Source organism: Hyla sarda, chromosome 8 (genome assembly GCF_029499605.1).
Source record: "Hyla sarda isolate aHylSar1 chromosome 8, aHylSar1.hap1, whole genome shotgun sequence".
NCBI lineage: Eukaryota > Metazoa > Chordata > Amphibia > Anura > Hylidae > Hyla > Hyla sarda.
In genome coordinates, this window is record NC_079196.1 from 88,208,646 (window position 1) to 88,228,480 (window position 19,835).

Below are 19,835 nucleotides of genomic sequence, written 5' to 3' on the forward strand. Positions count from 1 at the left end.
CCTTTTGCAAGGGTTGTGCTAGCATAGAGAGTGGAATATTGGCTTAGCGGTGAGTGGACCCTGTTCGACAGGGTTTGGTGATTAAAAGCTGAGGGTCTAAGAGTGTGGCTATCTAGCACTCATCTGTCTTCTACATGCATGCAACATGCCTGTCACTGAGCAAGCAAGAAAGCATACTGCACGCCATCTTTACCAGCTTTTCAAAGGGCCCAACTTGTTCTGCCTTCATCCCATGTTGCCCAACTTTGCCATCTTGGTTCTCGTCATCAACATCATTATAATTATCTTCACTGTTTTCTTGTGTAGGTTCCTCATCCCATATTCCTTCAACAGATTACTTCTCCAAATCTTCCTTGGGTCCCACTTCTCCATCCTCCACATCCAACTCTTCCTCAAGAAGAAAATGCATACTGCTGCCTGATGTGAACCCTTCTCCATCGTTCCTTGCTCAATCATTTTCCACATGATAGAATACCAGACAGGTACACCACCGCCTGACTGTGCCCCTCCCCTGGAGTTTTTTTCTCAAGCAAACTAATACAGTTGCATTTCTGTCAGGTAAGCTGATCAGACCAGCAGGCCTACGCCTGTTATGTTTGACTGGTGTTCTATTCCTACCTTGGCTATGCTCTTTTTCGCTGACAGTATCACTACCCTTCTCCTCCCCTGGTTACTATATCCTGTCTAACAATACAGCCTCATTATCTAATCCCTCCTCCTCAGTCCTGCCACTCCTCTCTACATGAACTTATGATGTCTGATCATGGTCTGCTCACTGCCCCTTAGCGTATCCACCATGTTGCCTTACAGTGTAAAAGTAGGTGCCGTAAAAATTAAATCATCCAATTAAAAGTTATATTTTACGGCACCTACTTAGTTTGTTTGCACTTTTAAGTCCGTAGGTTTCTTTATCTGGGTCCGTATAACTCTTATTACATGCGTACAATTGTGCCTTACAATATCCCCACTTTTGGTTCCACCTCCTTTGCATCACACTCCAAAGTTTGTCTGCCCTCACATAACTCCTCCTCGTGGTTAATGCTATTCTTTTGATTAGCAATAGGGGGAGGCAAAGACAGAGATTAAGAAACAGACCATTTAGGACTGATATTTCAACAGTGCCACGTAACTGTAGGCAATGAGGAATCCACTAACTGACTCAACTTCATATTGTCAGACTCTTCTTCCTCCTCCTGAGAAGACCTTGAGCCAGTCACCCAGTCCACAAAGGCAATATTATTCTCCAAAACCACAAAAGCCCGGAAAGACAGTGAGAATTTTTGCTTGATCAAGCGGCTGCTACTACTACTACCTTGCTGCTGCTACCTGTACTGGTGTTGGTACGGTCACCAACATTCTTCATGGCATGTCACTCACCTACTGGTCAACTTTTACTCTTAACACTAGAAATGCGTATTTATGTTAAACACAGCCACCAATATCATGTTTTTTTTTTTTAATTATTGAACCCAGAAAATACGTGTACCTTGTTAATTTATGGCTATGCCACATTTATTCTCAATACTTTTAAATGCACAGATATGTTAAACTCAGGTGGAAATACTATATGTTTGATTAAACCCAGAAAATACTCATAACTTGTCCTTAGATGGCTATGCCACTTTCACTCTCCATGCCTTTAAATGTGTACTTATGTTAATCCCAGGTTCTTTTGGATTTGTGAAGGCTCTCTGGTATGAGTAGTTCTTGCTCTCTCTTTCTCAGTTCTCTCTCTCCAATGTGGCAGCCACAATGCAGTATATAGGGTTTTATTGACCTCTTAAACCCACCCCTCTGTTGTGTCCTCATTGGCCCGGGAGCTGTATAGCTCATAATGCAAAGCAATGATTGGATAACCAGGGGTCATGTGAACTTGCTGATAGCAGCAAGGTATGCTGGGCTACCCTGACATCATCTCATTGTTCCCAGTACTTCCTCCTTTAATTCAGGCGCTAAAACACCAAAATGTGTTCCTCATCGCTTCTTCAATTAATACTGTTGTTCAATATTTTAGTAGGCTGCTGTCACCCCCAAAGTCCTGAGCGGGACATAGTTTGCAGCGCTCAGCTTGCCCATCTCTAAAAGGACCAGTGAAGTTTTTTTTTTAAAAAAAGTCATATTCACGGTCATTAAGAGGCTAAAAATGTGCTGTCTTCTTACTTAGTTTGCAGGCCCCCACGCCCCCCTCCATTCATGGAGGTAAAAATGGTAAAGGTTGCTACTAACTTAAGCCATACAAAACTTCTTTGGCCAGTAGGGGTTGCTATGTTTTTACAGACAGATGTCATTTCACAACACCATTGTAAGCAATGCATTGGATGTAATTTTAACACAGGAGCTATGACACTTTTTAGCAAGGAATTTACCCCATGCCTTTGAAGAGTCTAATGAAGTTTATTACATAATCACATCACATCTCAGTGTTTGAGCTTTATTAAATAATTCGTCTCCAGAGGTCTGTCTCTTCATGCATCTGACCTTTCTGTTTAATAAAAAACAAGAATGTGGAAATTAGCACCCATGTGGGGTCCCTGCCCTGGTATTTAAAACATGTAAACCAAAGGAGGGAGGGGAAGAGAGCAAAAGCTTAATTGGAAATGTTGGCTTTTAACTTTAACCCCTTCTTTAACAGGATTCAGTTAAATACAGTACAAGTAGTGGAAAAGATGTGAATTGTTAATTCGACTTAATATTATGTGGGAATACAATAGATTTCTTATTAACCCCTCTGAATATCTCAGATATTCTATGGACAAATCCAACTTTGACATTTAAGACATAGTTTTACTATGGGTCATATTTTACTGATGGTGCCTGATGTGCATTGTTCCAAATGTTTTTGACTTTTTATGAAAATTCAAGACAAAATTACAGAGTATTTCCAGTGATCTGGGCCAAAAAATGAAATTTACTAGGGTACTTACACACTGACTGGTTTACAACGCAATTAAGACTGTGGGTTTTAGCCTCAGCGGGTTTTCTGCGGCAGATTTGCCACAGCGTAAAATCTACAGCAGACCCCATTGAAGTCAATGTAATCTGATGCAAATGTTCTGCTGTGGAGATTCTGCTTGAAAAAGCCACTGTGGGAAACCTGTCATGGTTCAAACTCACAGCAGGGAACTCGCTGTAATCCTGCCTGTGTGAATATACCCTAAAGTGTAACTGTGGTTTCAAAAAACTTTTGACATGTCATAGAGACATGCCAAAATGCTGAGAGAAATGAAAGAAAAAAATGCTCAGCTGAGTGCTGTCTCCTCCCTCATTGCATAAAGCTCTAAAAAAAAAGTTTAAAGGGGTACTTCGCTGCACACATCTTATCCCCTATCCAAAGGATAGGGGATAAGATGCTAGATCAGGAGTCCACAGCGGCAGGACCCTCACAATCTCTGGGCCGCCACCCCTCTCATTCGGGGCACGGACCAAACTCTGTGCCCGATGACTAGTGATGCAGGCCCCCACGCCCCCCTCCATTCAAGTCTATGGGAGGAGTCGTGATAGCTTTGTACTAGCCGTCATGCCCCCTCCCATAGACATGAATGGAGGGAGCATGGCATCACGCCATGACCCAGAGATCACGGGGGTCCCCAGTGGTGGGATCCCAGCGATATATAACATCTTATCCCCTGTCCTTTGGATAGGGGATAAGATGTGTGGAGCGGAGTACCCCTTTAAGAGCGAGCAAAGAGGGACAACGCAGAGCACTTCTTCCTGTTCGTCTCAGTGATCACCTGTGGTCTCAGTACTCCCACTGATCAAAACTCCTGGCTTGTTTCTATGTAAGAAGAAACTTTTTACACTCTGCTTTTGATAATGCCTGAATTTTGACTTTTGCTTTGGGACTCCGGGATCTGTATCTACTTTGTATCTACATTCTTTGTTCATTTCAAAAACTCTCTCTGCCATAAATTCAACAATAATACATACTGATATGGGCCCATGAGATTTTTAGTTTGTCTGAGGAAGGGAGAGAAATGCTCAGTTGATAAGTGCAGTAGTATTCATAAGGCAGTTAGTGGAGCTCCATTTACTAGGGGTATGTTATGCAGAAAGATTAGATTATACTACTAGAAACCAGTGAACCCTGTCTTCAATTCAACCAACACCTAGCATGGAACTCCCATTACGAGCCAGATCTTGTCTTATATAAGTGCAGGACCTCACAAATGTTCTTGTAATACACTAATTCCCACAGACACACCCCAAAATACTTCAAAATCTTGTGAAAAAGCATTCAAAGAGGAGAGGATGCTGTTGCAGATGCCACAGCAGGTCCAACTCCATATTAATCCCAAGTATGGCAAACCATGCCTGACGATATCAGTGCCATTTTCAAATATAGAAAACTGGCAGCAAAAAAAAACTTTTTTTTTTTTTGTACAAGTGAGACCTAAACTTTCTTGATCACCATTAACCGAGTAAGGAAGATTTCAGTGCTAAGCCTCCTAAGGCAGGAGAACGCTCGGAGGGTGATTAATCACATGTAGTCAGATGTCTGCAAAATGCACAGCTGGGAAATCAAAGCAAAACGTCCCCGTCTATGCACTAAACCTGAACAGAGGGAGTTAGCCAAGCACAAAGTATTATGTACACAGTCTGCACAGATCCCAGAACTCCCTCCAACATAAGTTTTCACATAAATCATTCCCAATGACCATTTCATAAGGACTCAATAAAATGACCTATAATACTACCGTACTTATCAGTGGTCATTACCCTACTGAATGTGTCAGCTATTATTTTCTTTAGTGAGAGGACATCTCTTGTTAAGAAAATTAATGTGATACCCCAAGACCAAGTTTAAGGGCAGTTTTCTTTTTTAGTCAGAATCTAAAAGGAGAAACAGTCAGGATACACAACAAATTGTTGACAGAATTTTCTGACATTGATCTGATGTTTATCGGCAGCTTTATACTTCTCCACTTTGTATCCACTCCTAGTTTTGGCAAAAAACTGGGTATGCTAATCTGGGATCTGCAAAACTTTGCAGATCCCTTGTTCTGTAGCATCAAAATCTCTTCCAGTGCTGCTGACTGGATTGGAGAGGCATTCTGTGGCATTGTTTCTAAAGTGAAAAATTGTAGCGGGGTCATAGACAGTAGTTACATAGTTTGTAAGGCTGAAAAAAGACACATGTCTAATTTTCCTTATGTTATGGGAAAAAATCCTTCCTGACTCCTAATCTGGCCCTGGATTAACATGCTGCCTCCATACTCTAGTGACTATAACTTGTAACTAGAGATGAGCAAGACGAATCCGGCCAACCAGGATTAGACATGAACTTTTGGATTTTTCAGGCTCAAAGAATACTCTAGCTTTTACCGGTTTGACTCACACGAGCCGGTAAATAGAGCAAAAAAAAAAAAACAGAAAGCATGGTTTTGTGGCGGACAGAAGAAGCAGGGTGGGCAGGGAGGGGTGAGATTACGTCAGTGACATCAGCATATCACATGATAACCCAAGACTATTATGGGATTTGCTGCTTAGTGTGTCAATCAGAACAAAGGCCAATAGGACAAAGCAAGGAGGGAGGGCATTTTTACACAGATAAGAGGGCAGTGACGTCGCCCACTGCATACACAGCCAAAGAAACTGCCAAAGCGAGACGGAGAGAGAGACAGAGGGAGACATAACTAGGGACAGTTAGAGATTAGAAAGATAGAGATACAGATTAGAAAGAGAGACCTTGTGTGTGTGTGAACAGGAATCAACCCCATGCAAGAAACCTATAGTAGCCAGTGCCGTGATCTGTATCTTGCATGTACATGTTCTATAAACACTATCAGTACTCACTGTGTTGTCATCTCTGCCAGTCAAAAAGTGTGTTGAAGTTACACATATGTAGCCTGTAGTGCTAATACAGGTCTGCTGCATTTCATATTGTTCTACAAACACCGTCAGTACTCATTGTGCTATCACCTCAGTCAGTCAAAAAGCATGTTGAAGTAACATGTATGTAGCATGTAGTGTTAATACAGGTCTGTTGCATTTAATATTGTTCCGCAAACACCGTCAGTACTCATTGTACTATCTTCTCTGCCAATCAAAAAGTGTATTGAAGTAACACGTATGTAGCCTGTAGTGTTAATACAGGTCTATTGCATATCATATTGTTCCGCAAACACCGTCAGTACTCATTGTGCTGTTATCTCTGATAGTCAAAAAGCTTGTTGAAGTTACACGTAAGCAGCCTGTAGTGTTAATACAGGTCTGTTGCATTTCCTATTGTTTCTCAAACACCATCAGTACTCATTGTGCTGTCATCTCTGGCATGCAAAAACATGTTCCTCTGACACGTATCTGGCCTGTTAACACAGTTTTGTTGAATTTCTTATTTTTCTGAGAACACACTTGAATTAAATCTTTCTAGTTGTATACACACAAACATACATTATACTAAAAAGCCTGTGCATTCCAATGCAGGATTGATGTCAGTATTGTACATGATAGACTAAGTAAGGTAAACACATCAAATCATGCTAGCGACAAAGGCCCAATTAGGGCAAAGAGTACAGTTTTCTCCTACATGAAGAAGGACAGGTAAATCAGTTATGTGTTACTAGTGCGACTAGCATACATCAGCCACGGCATCCAAGTGTGCAGAAAGATCTCATGTGACCTTTCAGATCTACTAGACATCTCTTTGAACCTGCATAGTTGGTGGACTTTGGTTACCCATTCCACCACAGTGGGCAGATGGGAGCTAAGCCATTTTAACGGAATTAGTGATGCAACGCATTTTTCTGCCCTCATAAGTGCATACCACATACGTAATCTGTAAAGGGTCTACATACTGTGAAAGTCCAGGCAAAAGTAATCACCGGCTGGTGTTTTACTCCAATATGTTTTCTTTAAAGCATACTGTAGCGCATTTTTCTGCCCTCATAAGTGCATACCACATACGTACATCTAAGTAGTGTACAATTTTGTACCTGTTAATCTGTAAAGGGTCTACATACTGTGAAAGTCTAGGCAAAAGTAATCACCGGCTGGTGTTTTACTCCAATATGTTTTCTTTAAAGCATACTGTAGCGCATTTTTCTGCCCTCATAAGTGCATACCACATACCTACATCTAAGTAGTGTACTATTTTGTACCTGTTAATCTGTCAAGGGCTAACATACTGTAAAAGTCCAGGCAAAAGTACTCACCGGCTGCTGTTCTAGACAAATACTGTTTTAAGCATAGTGAAACGTATTGTACTCCCCTCATATACGCACTAAGTATGTCAGGCAGTGAAGTTCCAGGACATGCTCAGAGGAGTGGCAGAGGCCTAAATCCATAAGGTGCAGGCAGAGTTCGTAGCAGACTAGGGGCGAGTGGCAGGAAGAGTCACAGGGAGAGGCCTGAGCTCCCGGTATCGGCTAGTGATCGTGTCTCAACTAGCAACTCCTCTGCCATCATCGATTGGTTAAAACGGTCATCCACTTCATCACAAGTGACATCTGATACCCCCAGTCAAAAGTCGGTGGGTTCCTCAGACACAACCCTCAGTTGGCATGTCCCAGGAGCAGTCCCTGTCCTCCCATTGCCTCTGTTCTATGCTGTTCCCTCCCCTAAAGAAGTCTCATGCTGTGGGTTCAGCTCCACTATTCAGTGAGGGTGATCTAATAGAGGACAGTCAGCAGCTACTGCCCAGCTAAGAAGTAAAGGAGACATCCGCCGCTTCCTCTGCTAGACGGGCAAGTAGTGGTGAGGAAAATGATGTGGGAGGCGGTGTTGCCAGCGTTCAGGGTCCTAAAGCAGACACTGTTGAGGAACCTAAGGAGGACATCAGTGACGTGCAGACACTTTTTGATGATTATGAAGCCGATCGCAATTGGGAGCCGGGGACAGAAGAGGCTTTATCATCAACAGGAGAAGAGGGTTGCAGGTTGCCTGTGAGGAAGAAGCTGAGCCAGCAAGGTGGTAGCATGGTGGCAGAAGTGGAAATTCTGGAGCCAAATGTGCCCGGGGTAGACCACCTGCTTCGCGGCATCCTACCTTCCCAGGAGGTAGTGGAACAGTGGTTCCTGGAGACGGCGGCAGTAGCAGTCAATTACTGCGACTGTTGGTGGGAAAATCAGCTACTCGGCTGTGTGGCAGTTTTTCATCAAGCATCCGGAGAAGGTTAACACAGTCACATGCAGGATTTGTCGACAGAAGATGAAGCGTGGCCAGGGTCCAGGGTTGGCACCATGGCCCTGCATCAACATATTGTCACGATGCCGGCTGGCAGGTAGTGGACCCTCTGTGCCAGAGAGGGATTGGCGTGGACCGTGCTAGTGGACCGGTTCTAAGCCACTACTGGTTTTCACCAGATCCCGCCGCAAAGCGGGATGGTCTTGCTGCGGCGGTAGTGACCAGGTCGTATCCACTAGCAACGGCTCACCTCTCTGGCTGCTGAAGATAGGCGCGGTACAAGGGAGTAGGCAGAAGCAAGGTCGGACGTAGCAGAAGGTCGGGGCAGGCAGCAAGGATCGTAGTCAGGGGCAACGGCAGAAGGTCTGGAAACACAGGCAAGGAACACACAAGGAACGCTTTCACTGGCACTAAGGCAACAAGATCCGGCAAGGGAGTGCAAGGGAAGTGAGGTAATATAGGGAAGTGCACAGGTGAAAACCCTAATTGGAACCACTGCGCCAATCAGCGGCGCAGTGGCCCTTTAAATCGCAGAGACCCGGCGCGCGCGCGCCCTAGGGAGCGGGGCCGCGCGCGCCGGGACAGAACAGACGGGGAGCGAGTCAGGTAGGGGAGCCGGGGTGCGCATCGCGAGCGGGCGCTACCCGCATCGCGAATCGCATCCCGGCTGGCAGCAGGATCGCAGCGCCCCGGGTCAGAGGACGTGACCGGAGCGCTGCAGCGGAGGGAGTGAAGCGAGCGCTCCGGGGAGGAGCGGGGACCCGGAGCGCTCGGCGTAACAGTACCCCCCCCCTTGGGTCTCCCCCTCTTCTTGGAGCCTGAGAACCTGAGGAGCAGACTTTTGTCAAGGATGTTGTCCTCAGGTTCCCAGGATCTCTCTTCAGGACCACAACCCTCCCAGTCTACTAAAAAAAAATTTTTCCCTCTGACCTTTTTGGCAGCCAAAATTTCCTTGACCGAGAAGACGTCCGAGGAGCCGGAAACAGGAGTGGGAGGAACAGATTTGGGAGAAAAACGGTTGAGGATGAGTGGTTTGAGAAGAGAGACGTGAAAGGCATTAGGGATACGAAGAGAAGGAGGAAGAAGAAGTTTATAAGAGACAGGATTAATTTGACACAAAATTTTGAAAGGACCAAGATAGCGTGGTCCCAACTTGTAGCTAGGGACACGGAAGCGGACATATTTAGCGGAGAGCCATACCTTGTCTCCAGGGGAAAAAACGGGGGGAGCTCTTCTTTTCTTATCCGCGAACCTCTTCATGCGTGAAGAAGCCTGTAAGAGAGAATTTTGGGTCTCTCTCCATATAATGGAAAGGTCACGAGAAATTTCATCCACAGCGGGCAGACCAGAGGGCAAGGGGGTAGGGAGGGGGGGAAGAGGGTGACGGCCGTACACCACGAAAAATGGGGATTTGGAGGAAGATTCAGAGACCCTGAAGTTATACGAAAATTCGGCCCATGGAAGGAGATCTGCCCAGTCATCCTGGCGGGAGGAAACAAAATGTCGCAAATAATCACCCAGGATCTGGTTAATTCTTTCTACTTGTCCATTGGACTGGGGATGATATGCAGAGGAAAAATTTAATTTAATCTTGAGTTGTTTACAGAGAGCCCTCCAGAATTTAGACACGAATTGGACCCCTCTATCCGAGACAATCTGCGTAGGCAACCCGTGAAGACGAAAAATGTGTACAAAAAATTGTTTAGCCAACTGAGGCGCAGAAGGAAGACCAGGAAGAGGGATGAAATGTGCCATTTTGGAGAAACGATCAACGACCACCCAAATAACGGTGTTGCCACGGGAAGGGGGTAAATCAGTAATAAAATCCATACCAATCAGAGACCAAGGCTGTTCGGGGACAGGCAGAGGATGAAGAAAACCAGCGGGCTTCTGGCGAGGAGTCTTATCCCGGGCACAGATAGTGCAGGCTCGCACAAAGTCCCCAACATCCGTCTCCAGAGTCGGCCACCAATAGAAGCGGGAGATGAGTTGCACAGATTTCTTGATGCCCGCATGACCTGCGAGATGGGAGGAGTGACCCCATTTGAGGATTCCGAGGCGTTGGCGTGGAGAAACAAAGGTCTTTCCTGGAGGAGTCTGCCTGATGGAGGCAGGAGAAGTGGAGATCAGGCAGTCAGGTGGAATGATGTGTTGCGGAGGGAGATCAACTTCTGAGGCATCCGAGGAACGAGAGAGAGCATCGGCCCTAATGTTCTTATCGGCAGGACGAAAGTGAATCTCAAAATTAAATCGGGCAAAGAACAGAGACCACCGGGCCTGGCGAGGATTTAGCCGTTGGGCCGACTGGAGGTAGGAGAGGTTCTTGTGGTCGGTGTAGATAATAACAGGAAATCTTGATCCCTCCAGCAGATGCCTCCATTCCTCAAGTGCTAATTTAATGGCTAGAAGCTCTCGATCCCCGATGGAGTAGTTCCTCTCCGCTGGAGAGAAGGTCCTAGAGAAAAAACCACAAGTGACAGCATGCCCGGAAGGATTTTTTTGTAGAAGAACAGCTCCAGCTCCTACTGAGGAGGCATCAACCTCCAATAGGAAGGGTTTGGAAGGGTCAGGTCTGGAGAGCACGGGAGCCGAAGAAAAGGCAGACTTGAGTCGTTTAAAGGAGTCTTCTGCTTGAGGAGGCCAGGACTTGGGATCAGCATTTTTCTTGGTTAAAGCCACGATAGGAGCCACAATGGTAGAAAAATGTGGAATAAATTGCCTGTAATAATTGGCGAACCCCAAAAAGCGTTGGATAGCACGGAGTCCGGAGGGGCGTGGCCAATTTAAGACGGCAGAGAGTTTGTCTGGATCCATCTGTAGTCCCTGGCCAGAGACCAAATATCCTAGAAAAGGAAGAGATTGGCATTCAAACAGACATTTCTCAATTTTGGCATAGAGTTGGTTGTCACGAAGTCTCTGAAGAACCATACGGACATGCTGGCGGTGTTCTTCTAGATTGGCAGAAAAAATTAGGATATCGTCCAGATATACCACAACACAGGAGTATAACAGATCACGAAAAATTTCATTGACAAAGTCTTGGAAGACGGCAGGGGCATTGCACAGTCCAAAGGGCATGACCAGATACTCAAAGTGTCCATCTCTGGTGTTAAATGCCGTTTTCCACTCGTCCCCCTCTCTGATGCGGATGAGGTTATAGGCGCCTCTTAAGTCCAATTTAGTGAAGATGTGGGCACCTTGGAGGCGATCAAAGAGTTCAGAGATGAGGGGTAAGGGGTAGCGGTTCTTAACCGTGATTTTATTAAGACCGCGGTAGTCAATGCAAGGACGTAGGGAGCCATCTTTTTTGGACACAAAGAAAAATCCGGCTCCGGCAGGAGAGGAGGATTTACGGATAAAGCCCTTTTTTAGATTCTCCTGGACGTATTCGGACATGGCAAGAGTCTCTGGGGCAGAGAGAGGATAAATTCTGCCCCGGGGTGGAGTAGTACCCGGGAGGAGGTCGATAGGGCAATCATAAGGCCTGTGAGGAGGTAGAGTCTCAGCTTGTTTTTTGCAGAAAACATCCGCGAAGTCCATATAGGCCTTAGGGAGACCGGTTACTGGAGGAACCACAGAGTTACGGCAAGGGTTACTGGGAACCGGTTTTAGACAGTTCTTGGAACAAGAGGACCCCCAACTCTTGATCTCCCCAGTGGACCAATCCAGGGTTGGGGAATGAAGTTGAAGCCAGGGAAGTCCAAGGAGAATCTCCGAGGTGCAATTGGGGAGGACCAAAAGTTCAATCCTCTCATGATGAGATCCGATGCTCATAAGAAGGGGCTCCGTGCGGAAACGTATGGTACAGTCCAATCTTTCATTATTTACACAATTGATGTAGAGGGGTCTGGCGAGACTGGTCACTGGGATGTTGAACCTGTTGACGAGAGAGGCCAAAATAAAATTTCCTGCAGATCCAGAGTCCAAGAAGGCCACTGTAGAGAAGGAGAAGGCAGAGGCAGACATCCGCACAGGCACAGTAAGACGTGGAGAAGCAGAGTAGACATCAAGGACTGTCTCACCTTTGTGCGGAGTCAGCGTACGTTTTTCCAGGCGGGGAGGACGGATAGGACAATCCCTCAGGAAGTGTTCGGTACTAGCACAGTACAGGCAGAGGTTCTCCATACGGCGTCGTGTCCTCTCTTGAGGTGTCAGGCGAGACCGGTCGACCTGCATAGCCTCCACGGCGGGAGGCACAGGAACAGATTGCAGGGGACCAGAGGAGAGAGGAGCCGAGGAGACGAAACGCCTCGTGCGAACAGAGTCCATATCTTGGCGGAGTTCCTGACGCCTTTCAGAAAAACGCATGTCAATGCGAGTGGCTAGGTGAATAAGTTCATGTAGATTAGCAGGAATTTCTCGTGCGGCCAGAACATCTTTAATGTTGCTGGATAGGCCTTTTTTGAAGGTCGCGCAGAGGGCCTCATTATTCCAGGACAATTCTGAAGCAAGTGTACGGAATTGTACGGCATACTCGCCAACGGAAGAATTACCCTGGACCAGGTTCAACAGGGCAGTCTCAGCAGAAGAGGCTCGGGCAGGTTCCTCAAAGACACTTCGGATTTCCGAGAAGAAGGAGTGTACAGAGGCAGTGACGGGGTCATTGCGGTCCCAGAGCGGTGTGGCCCATGACAGGGCTTTTCCGGACAGGAGACTGACTACGAAAGCCACCTTAGACCTTTCAGTGGGAAACAGGTCCGACATCATCTCCAGATGCAGGGAACATTGGGAAAGAAAGCCACGGCAAAACTTAGAGTCCCCATCAAATTTATCCGGCAAGGATAAGCGTATCCCAGGAGCGGCCACTCGCTGCGGAGGAGGTGCAGGAGCTGGCGGAGGAGATGACTGCTGAAGCTGTGGTAGCAACTGTTGTAGCATAACGGTCAGTTGAGACAGCTGTTGGCCTTGTTGCGCTATCTGTTGTGACTGCTGGGCGACCACCGTGGTGAGGTCAGCGACAACTGGCAGAGGAACTTCAGCGGGATCCATGGCCGGATCTACTGTCACGATGCCGGCTGGCAGGTAGTGGACCCTCTGTGCCAGAGAGGGATTGGCGTGGACCGTGCTAGTGGACCGGTTCTAAGCCACTACTGGTTTTCACCAGAGCCCGCCGCAAAGCGGGATGGTCTTGCTGCGGCGGTAGTGACCAGGTCGTATCCACTAGCAACGGCTCACCTCTCTGGCTGCTGAAGATAGGCGCGGTACAAGGGAGTAGGCAGAAGCAAGGTCGGACGTAGCAGAAGGTCGGGGCAGGCAGCAAGGATCGTAGTCAGGGGCAACGGCAGAAGGTCTGGAAACACAGGCAAGGAACACACAAGGAACGCTTTCACTGGCACTAAGGCAACAAGATCCGGCAAGGGAGTGCAAGGGAAGTGAGGTAATATAGGGAAGTGCACAGGTGAAAACCCTAATTGGAACCACTGCGCCAATCAGCGGCGCAGTGGCCCTTTAAATCGCAGAGACCCGGCGCGCGCGCGCCCTAGGGAGCGGGGCCGCGCGCGCCGGGACAGAACAGACGGGGAGCGAGTCAGGTAGGGGAGCCGGGGTGCGCATCGCGAGCGGGCGCTACCCGCATCGCGAATCGCATCCCGGCTGGCAGCAGGATCGCAGCGCCCCGGGTCAGAGGACGTGACCGGAGCGCTGCAGCGGAGGGAGTGAAGCGAGCGCTCCGGGGAGGAGCGGGGACCCGGAGCGCTCGGCGTAACACATATGCTGCACCACCATAAAGCGGCCTGGGAGAACCGTGGCTCCGATGTAGTGGTCCAGCCTGCTTCATCACCCAGTGGCATGCCACTCGCTCTTTCAGGCAGCCAAGGCTCCACCACCTCAGCCAAAGGGAGCTGTGTGTCATAACCTCCTTCTGTTGCTCCAGATGCTCCTGCTCCTCCTACTTTTAGTCAGTCATTCCACCAACAATCCATCGGCGAAGCCATGTCCAAGAGACAACAGTATGCGCCCACTCATCCAACAGAACAGAAGCTGAATGTGCTCCTGTCCAAGTTGCTGGTGCTGCAGTCCCTCCCTTTTCAAGTGGTGGGCTCTGCACCTATCAGAGAACTGATGGCTTGTGTCGAGTCGAGGTTGAGAGTGCCAAGCCGTCATTTCTTTGCGAAGAAGGCAGTACCAGCCCTGCACAATTTAGTGAAAGAGAAGGTGGGCCAGTCTGTGAGCCTGTCGGTGTATAGCAAAGTGCACGGCAGTGCCGACGTCTGGAGCTGCTACTATGGTCAGGGACAATGCATGTCCTTTATGTCTTACTGGGTGAATGTGGTTCCTGCACAGCCACAACACGAACTTGGACAGGTCTCGCAGCTTCCTCCTCCACAATCTCAGGCCGTTGGTCCTGTGACAGTATGCGACTCCGCCTCCTCATCCTCCACTCTGTCCTCAGCCTCCACTGCCCAGACAAGTCTCAGCGCCCCTCCAACATACCATGTGTGCAGGGCACGGTGGTGTCACGCTGTTCTCCACATGGTTTGCTTTGGCAAACGTAGCCACACAGGGGAAGAACTGCTCAAAATCATTCCTAAAGAAATCGGAGCATGGCTTACTCCACAAAAACTGGAAATGGGAACCTTGGTGACTGACAACGGAAAAAACATCTTGTCTGCGCTGTGACTGGGAAGGCTGAGCCAGGCGCCCTGCAAGTGTTCCTCCCATTTGAAAGACATCCTAACAATGGGAAGGAAACTTTGCATGCATTTCAGCCACTCGTACACCCTCCTTGAGCTGAAGCATCAGAACGGCATCCCGAAGCATTGTCTGATTTTTGACGTTGCCACATGTTGGAATTCCACCCTCCATATGTTGGACCGACTGTACGAATGGAGAAAAGCCATCAGCGATTTCTTGATGATCCAAGGGGATAGCGGTACTCCCCTGTGTAACTTCAATGTGAACCAGTGACAGCTCATATCTGACACCTGCCATTTGCTCAGGCCCTTTGAGGAAGCCACATTATTAGTAAGTTGCCAGGATTACAGGATGAATGACGTCATTCCACTGCTTTATTTCCTACAACACGTGTTGGAAATGATGGCTGGTCAGGGCAATGGAGAAGTGGTAAAAATAGAATAAGGTTGTAGTTCAGCTCACCGATATAGCCGCTCTCAGCAGACCCCTGCACAGCCCTCCTCATGGAAGCAAACAGACAAAACACTGGAGCCGCGTCTCCAGGTGAAGCAATCAAACAGAAGAAAGGATGATCTGGCTCCCAGTCGGGTAAAAAATCCAGGCTTTATTGCATCATGTTAAAATCCAAGCAGTACAAGAAAAAAATATAAAAAAAATGATAAAAAACACACAAGGAAACGTGCCAACGCGTTTCAACCCGGTACGAGTCTTAGCCATGGCCGTGACTAAGACTTGCACCGGGTCGAAATGCGCTGGAGCATTTCCTTGTGTGTTTTTATCATTTTTTCATATTTTTTTCTTGTACTGCTTGGATTTTAACATGATGCAATAAAGCCTGGATTTTTTACCCGACTGGGAGCCGGATCGAGTCGCCTACATCTCACGGCCACATGAGCCCTGTGGGGGCTGAACTGGAGGAGGGGGAGGGGCACAGTGGAGCACAGTTTAGGTTTCGCCAGATAGGCGGTTTTTCTAGTCATCTGACAGGAGAGGAGGAGCAGGAGCAGCCAGAGGAGCTAGAGGGTTATGAGGAAGATAAGACAGAGGACCCAGACACATCGTGGCAGTATGCAGTAGAGATGGAGACAGGGAGTCCCTCCAAGTCACTTGCACAAATGGCATGATGAATGCTCCCTTAATTGCATAGGGGCCGCCGATTTGTCACCATTTGGCAGCGGGATGACTTCTGGCTCTCTACCTTATTGGACCCTCGCTACCGCCACAAAATGGGGGCCTTTTTTCCACCCACTGAGAGGGAGGGCAAACTGACCTACTACAGAGACATCCTACTTAGTCAGTTGGCTGATGCCTGTCGGCACCATCGTCCATTCTCTCACAGGTCTTACTCAAGGGGCCCTCTGCGCACACCTTCTACTACCATGGCTGCTTGGGAGGAGGAGGGGATGGGTTGGCATGAGCAGTACCAGCTCCATCAGTAGCAGCCTGAGTCTACAGTCGCTGATGAGTACCTTTCTTCATTTGCATAGTGAAGCAACTCATCAGCAGCAGGTAGACCTGGAGCAGGACCTGAAACAGCAGGTGGTAGCATACCTTGACATGCCCATGCCAACACAGCTTGAAGATCCGCTGGACTTTTGGGCAGCCAAACTTGATTTGAGGCTGCAACTAGCAGCCCTGGAAAAGATGTCCTGCTCGGCCAGTAGTGTGCCATCGGAGCGGGTGTTTAGTGCGGTGGGGGCCATAGTCACCCCAAGGAAAACTCATCTGTCCACAAAAAATGTGGAGAGACTAACCTTTGTGAAGATGAATCAGGCATGGATCAGCCAGGATTTCCCTCCACCAATGCCTGATGCATAAGAGTTAGAGATGAGTGAACTTTTGAAAAATTTGATTGGGCCGATTTGCAGAATTTTCCGAAAAAAATTAGTTTCGGGTAGAATTTATTTCCCGCGTATCTATATTAAAAACCACTATTTCTGGCCTACAGAGAGCCTAAATAGGGGTGTAGCACCCTTTGCTTTGTTCTAACACGCACATGGAGTGTGCTCCATATGAGTTTGCTGTTATTCAGTATGACATGCAGATTATAGGCATCACCATTAGAATCACTGCCGCAGAGTGGCACAATGACAGAGCCTGGAGGTGGCATCAGTATGAGGAGACCATATAGTGGCTGAATGACACAGTCTGGAGGGGTTGGCAGCATGAGGAGACCATATAGTGGCTGAATGACACAGCTTGGAGGTGTTGGAAGCATGAGGAGCCCATATAGGTGTTGAAAGACATAGCCTGGAGCTGGCAGCAGCATGAGTGGACACTAGGGCTTTACAATCCCTAAGAGTAAAATATGAATTCTGATATTTAAATTGAAGATTTATGGTAGCTAGTGTTACCGTAAACATTTTTAGGCCCAGGCCCAGCAGCATCAGTAAACCATTTATTGGCTGAATGACACCACCTGAAGGTGGCTGATTTATTAAGAGACCATATAGTGGCTGAATGGCACAACCTGGAGTTGGCTGAAGCATGAGGAGACCATATAGTGTCTGAATGGCACAGCATGGAGTTGGCTAAAGCATGAGGAGACCATATAGTGTCTGAATGGCACAGCCTGGAGTTGGCAGAAGCATGAGGAGACCATTGCAATTCAAGATTTTTAAATTTAAGATTTTGAAATTGAGGATTTTGAAGTTGGAATTTTAACTCCCAAGTTTTAGTGTCCCGGGCCCCAGTGTGTAGGTACAAAGGACCAAATTTAACAAGGAGTCACATGTCACATGGCAGCACAATGACAGAGCCTGGAGGTGGCATCAGTAAGAGGTGACCATATAGTTGCGGAATGGTACAACCTGGAGTTGGCTGAAGCGTGAGGATACCATATAGTGGATAAATGAGACAGCCTGGAGGTGGCAGCAGCAACATGAGGACACCATAGAGCAGCACAATTAGAGAGCCTGGAGGGGGCAGCATCAGCATGAAGAGACAATAGAGCAGCACACTTAGAGAGCCTGGAGATGGCAGTATCAACATGCGGAGACCATATGGTGGCACAATGAGAGTGCCTGGAGGTGGTAGCATCAGCATGAGGAGACCATATGGTGGCACAATGACAGAGCGTGGAGGCGGTAGCATCAGCATGAGGAGACCATATAGCAGCACAATTAGAGAGCTTGGAGGTGGCAGCATCTACATGAGGAGACCATATGGCGGCACAATGACAGAGTCTGGAGGGGGCAGCATCAGCATGAGGAGACCATATGGTGGCACACTGACAGAGCGTGGAGGAGTAGCATTAGCATGAGGAGACCATAGAACAGCACAATGAGAGAGCCTGGAGGTGGCAGCATCAATATTAGGAGACCATATGGTGGCACAATGACAGAGCCTGGAGGTGGTAGCATTAGCATGAGGAGACCATAGAGCAGCACAATGACAGAGCCTTGAGGGCCATGCCAAGTGAGGGTTGAGTCTGAGGAACCCACAGACTGTTGATTGGGGGTGTCGTATGTCACTTGGGATGAAGTGGATGACCGATCAATCACGGCTGCTGGGTTGCTGGTCGAGACACGACTGCTAGCTGACACCGGGAGCTCAGACCTCTCGCTGTGACTCCGGCTGCCACATGCCCCTACTCTGCTGCGACCTCTGCCTGCGTCTGATGAATTTAGGCCTCTGCCACTCCACTGTGCATGTCCTGGCACTACTCTGCCTGAAATACTTGCGCATAACAGGGGAGTACAATACGCTTCACTACGCTTCAAACAGTATTTGTCTAGAACAGCAGTAGGTGTGTACTATTAGCAGATTAACAGGTACAAAATAGTACACTACTTAGATATAGGTATGTGGTATGCACTTATGAGGGCAGAGAAATGTGCTACAGTACACTTAAAAAAGTACCTGTGTACAACATCAGCAGGTGATTACTTTTGCCTGGACTATCACAGTATGTAGGCCCTTGACAGATTAACAGGTACAAAATAGTACACTACTTAGGTGTAGGTATGTGATATCAGGTATACATTTATGAGGGCAGAAAAATGCGGTACAGTAAGCTTGAAAAAAATATATTTTAGTAAAACACCAGCCAGTGATTACTTTTGCCTGGACTTTCACAGTTTGTAGGCCCACGACAGATTAACAGGTACAAAATAGTACACTACTAAGAGATGTACGTATGTGGTATGCACTTATAAGAACAGAAAAATGTGCTATAGTATGCTTCAAAATACGTATTTTTGTAAAACACCAGCCGATTATGACTTTTTCCTGGACTTTCACAGTATGTAGGCACACAACAGATTAACAGGTAAAAAATAGTACACTACTTAGAGATGTAGGTGGTATGCACTTATGAGGGCAGAAAAATGCGGTACAGTACGATTAAAAAAACTTTTTCTAGTAAAACACCAGCAGGTGATTACTTTTGCTGGACTTTCACAGTATCTAGGCCCTTGACAGATTAACAGGTACAAAATAGTACAATACTTAGATGTACGTATGTGGTATTGTTACGCTATGCGCTCAGGCCTCACACGCTGGCCGTGAGTGCATGGTCCCCTTACCTTCTGCTGCCGATGGGGCTGGGACTCGCATTGCGGGACGCACCCGCATGCGAGCCCCAGTCCGTCACTCTTTGGGTGTTTCCCCTGCCTCTGCTTCCGCCTCTCTGCTCCGGCGCGTGTGTCCCCGTCCCTTAGGGCGTGCGCGCGCCGGAGCTTTAAGATTTAAAGGGCCAGTACGCTCATTAGTGTAACCACCTTTGTCTTGTTGATAAATCACTCCACCCTCCTCAGTTCTCTGCCGGATCTTTGTTGCCTTGTGCCTAGTGAAAGTGTTCTATAGTATTGCCTTGCCGTGTACCAGATCTCCTGCTCTTGTGACTTTGACCTTGACGTAGCAGCTGCCTGCCTACTGAACCTCTGCTACGTCCTAACTACACTACTGTGCCGCCTGCCCTGACCTACAGCTATCCTGACTACGAGTTGTCTCATCCCTTCTGTGCTTCGCATCTCCTCAGCCGCCTGTGTGGTTGAGCCGTACCAGGGGTAGCGACCTGGGTATTGCCTGCAGCTGCAAGCCCATCCTGCTTTTCGGCGTGCTCTGGTGAAGACCAGCGG

The 19,835-nt window shown here is 47.7% G+C and overlaps 1 protein-coding gene across 5 annotated transcripts in view; it reads right to left on the minus strand.

Annotated features, from left to right (window-relative positions):
- The window catches only part of LOC130284175 (uncharacterized), a 251,230-nt gene that overhangs the window by 18,838 nt on the left and 212,557 nt on the right, over window positions 1–19,835 (minus strand). The window lies entirely within an intron of this gene.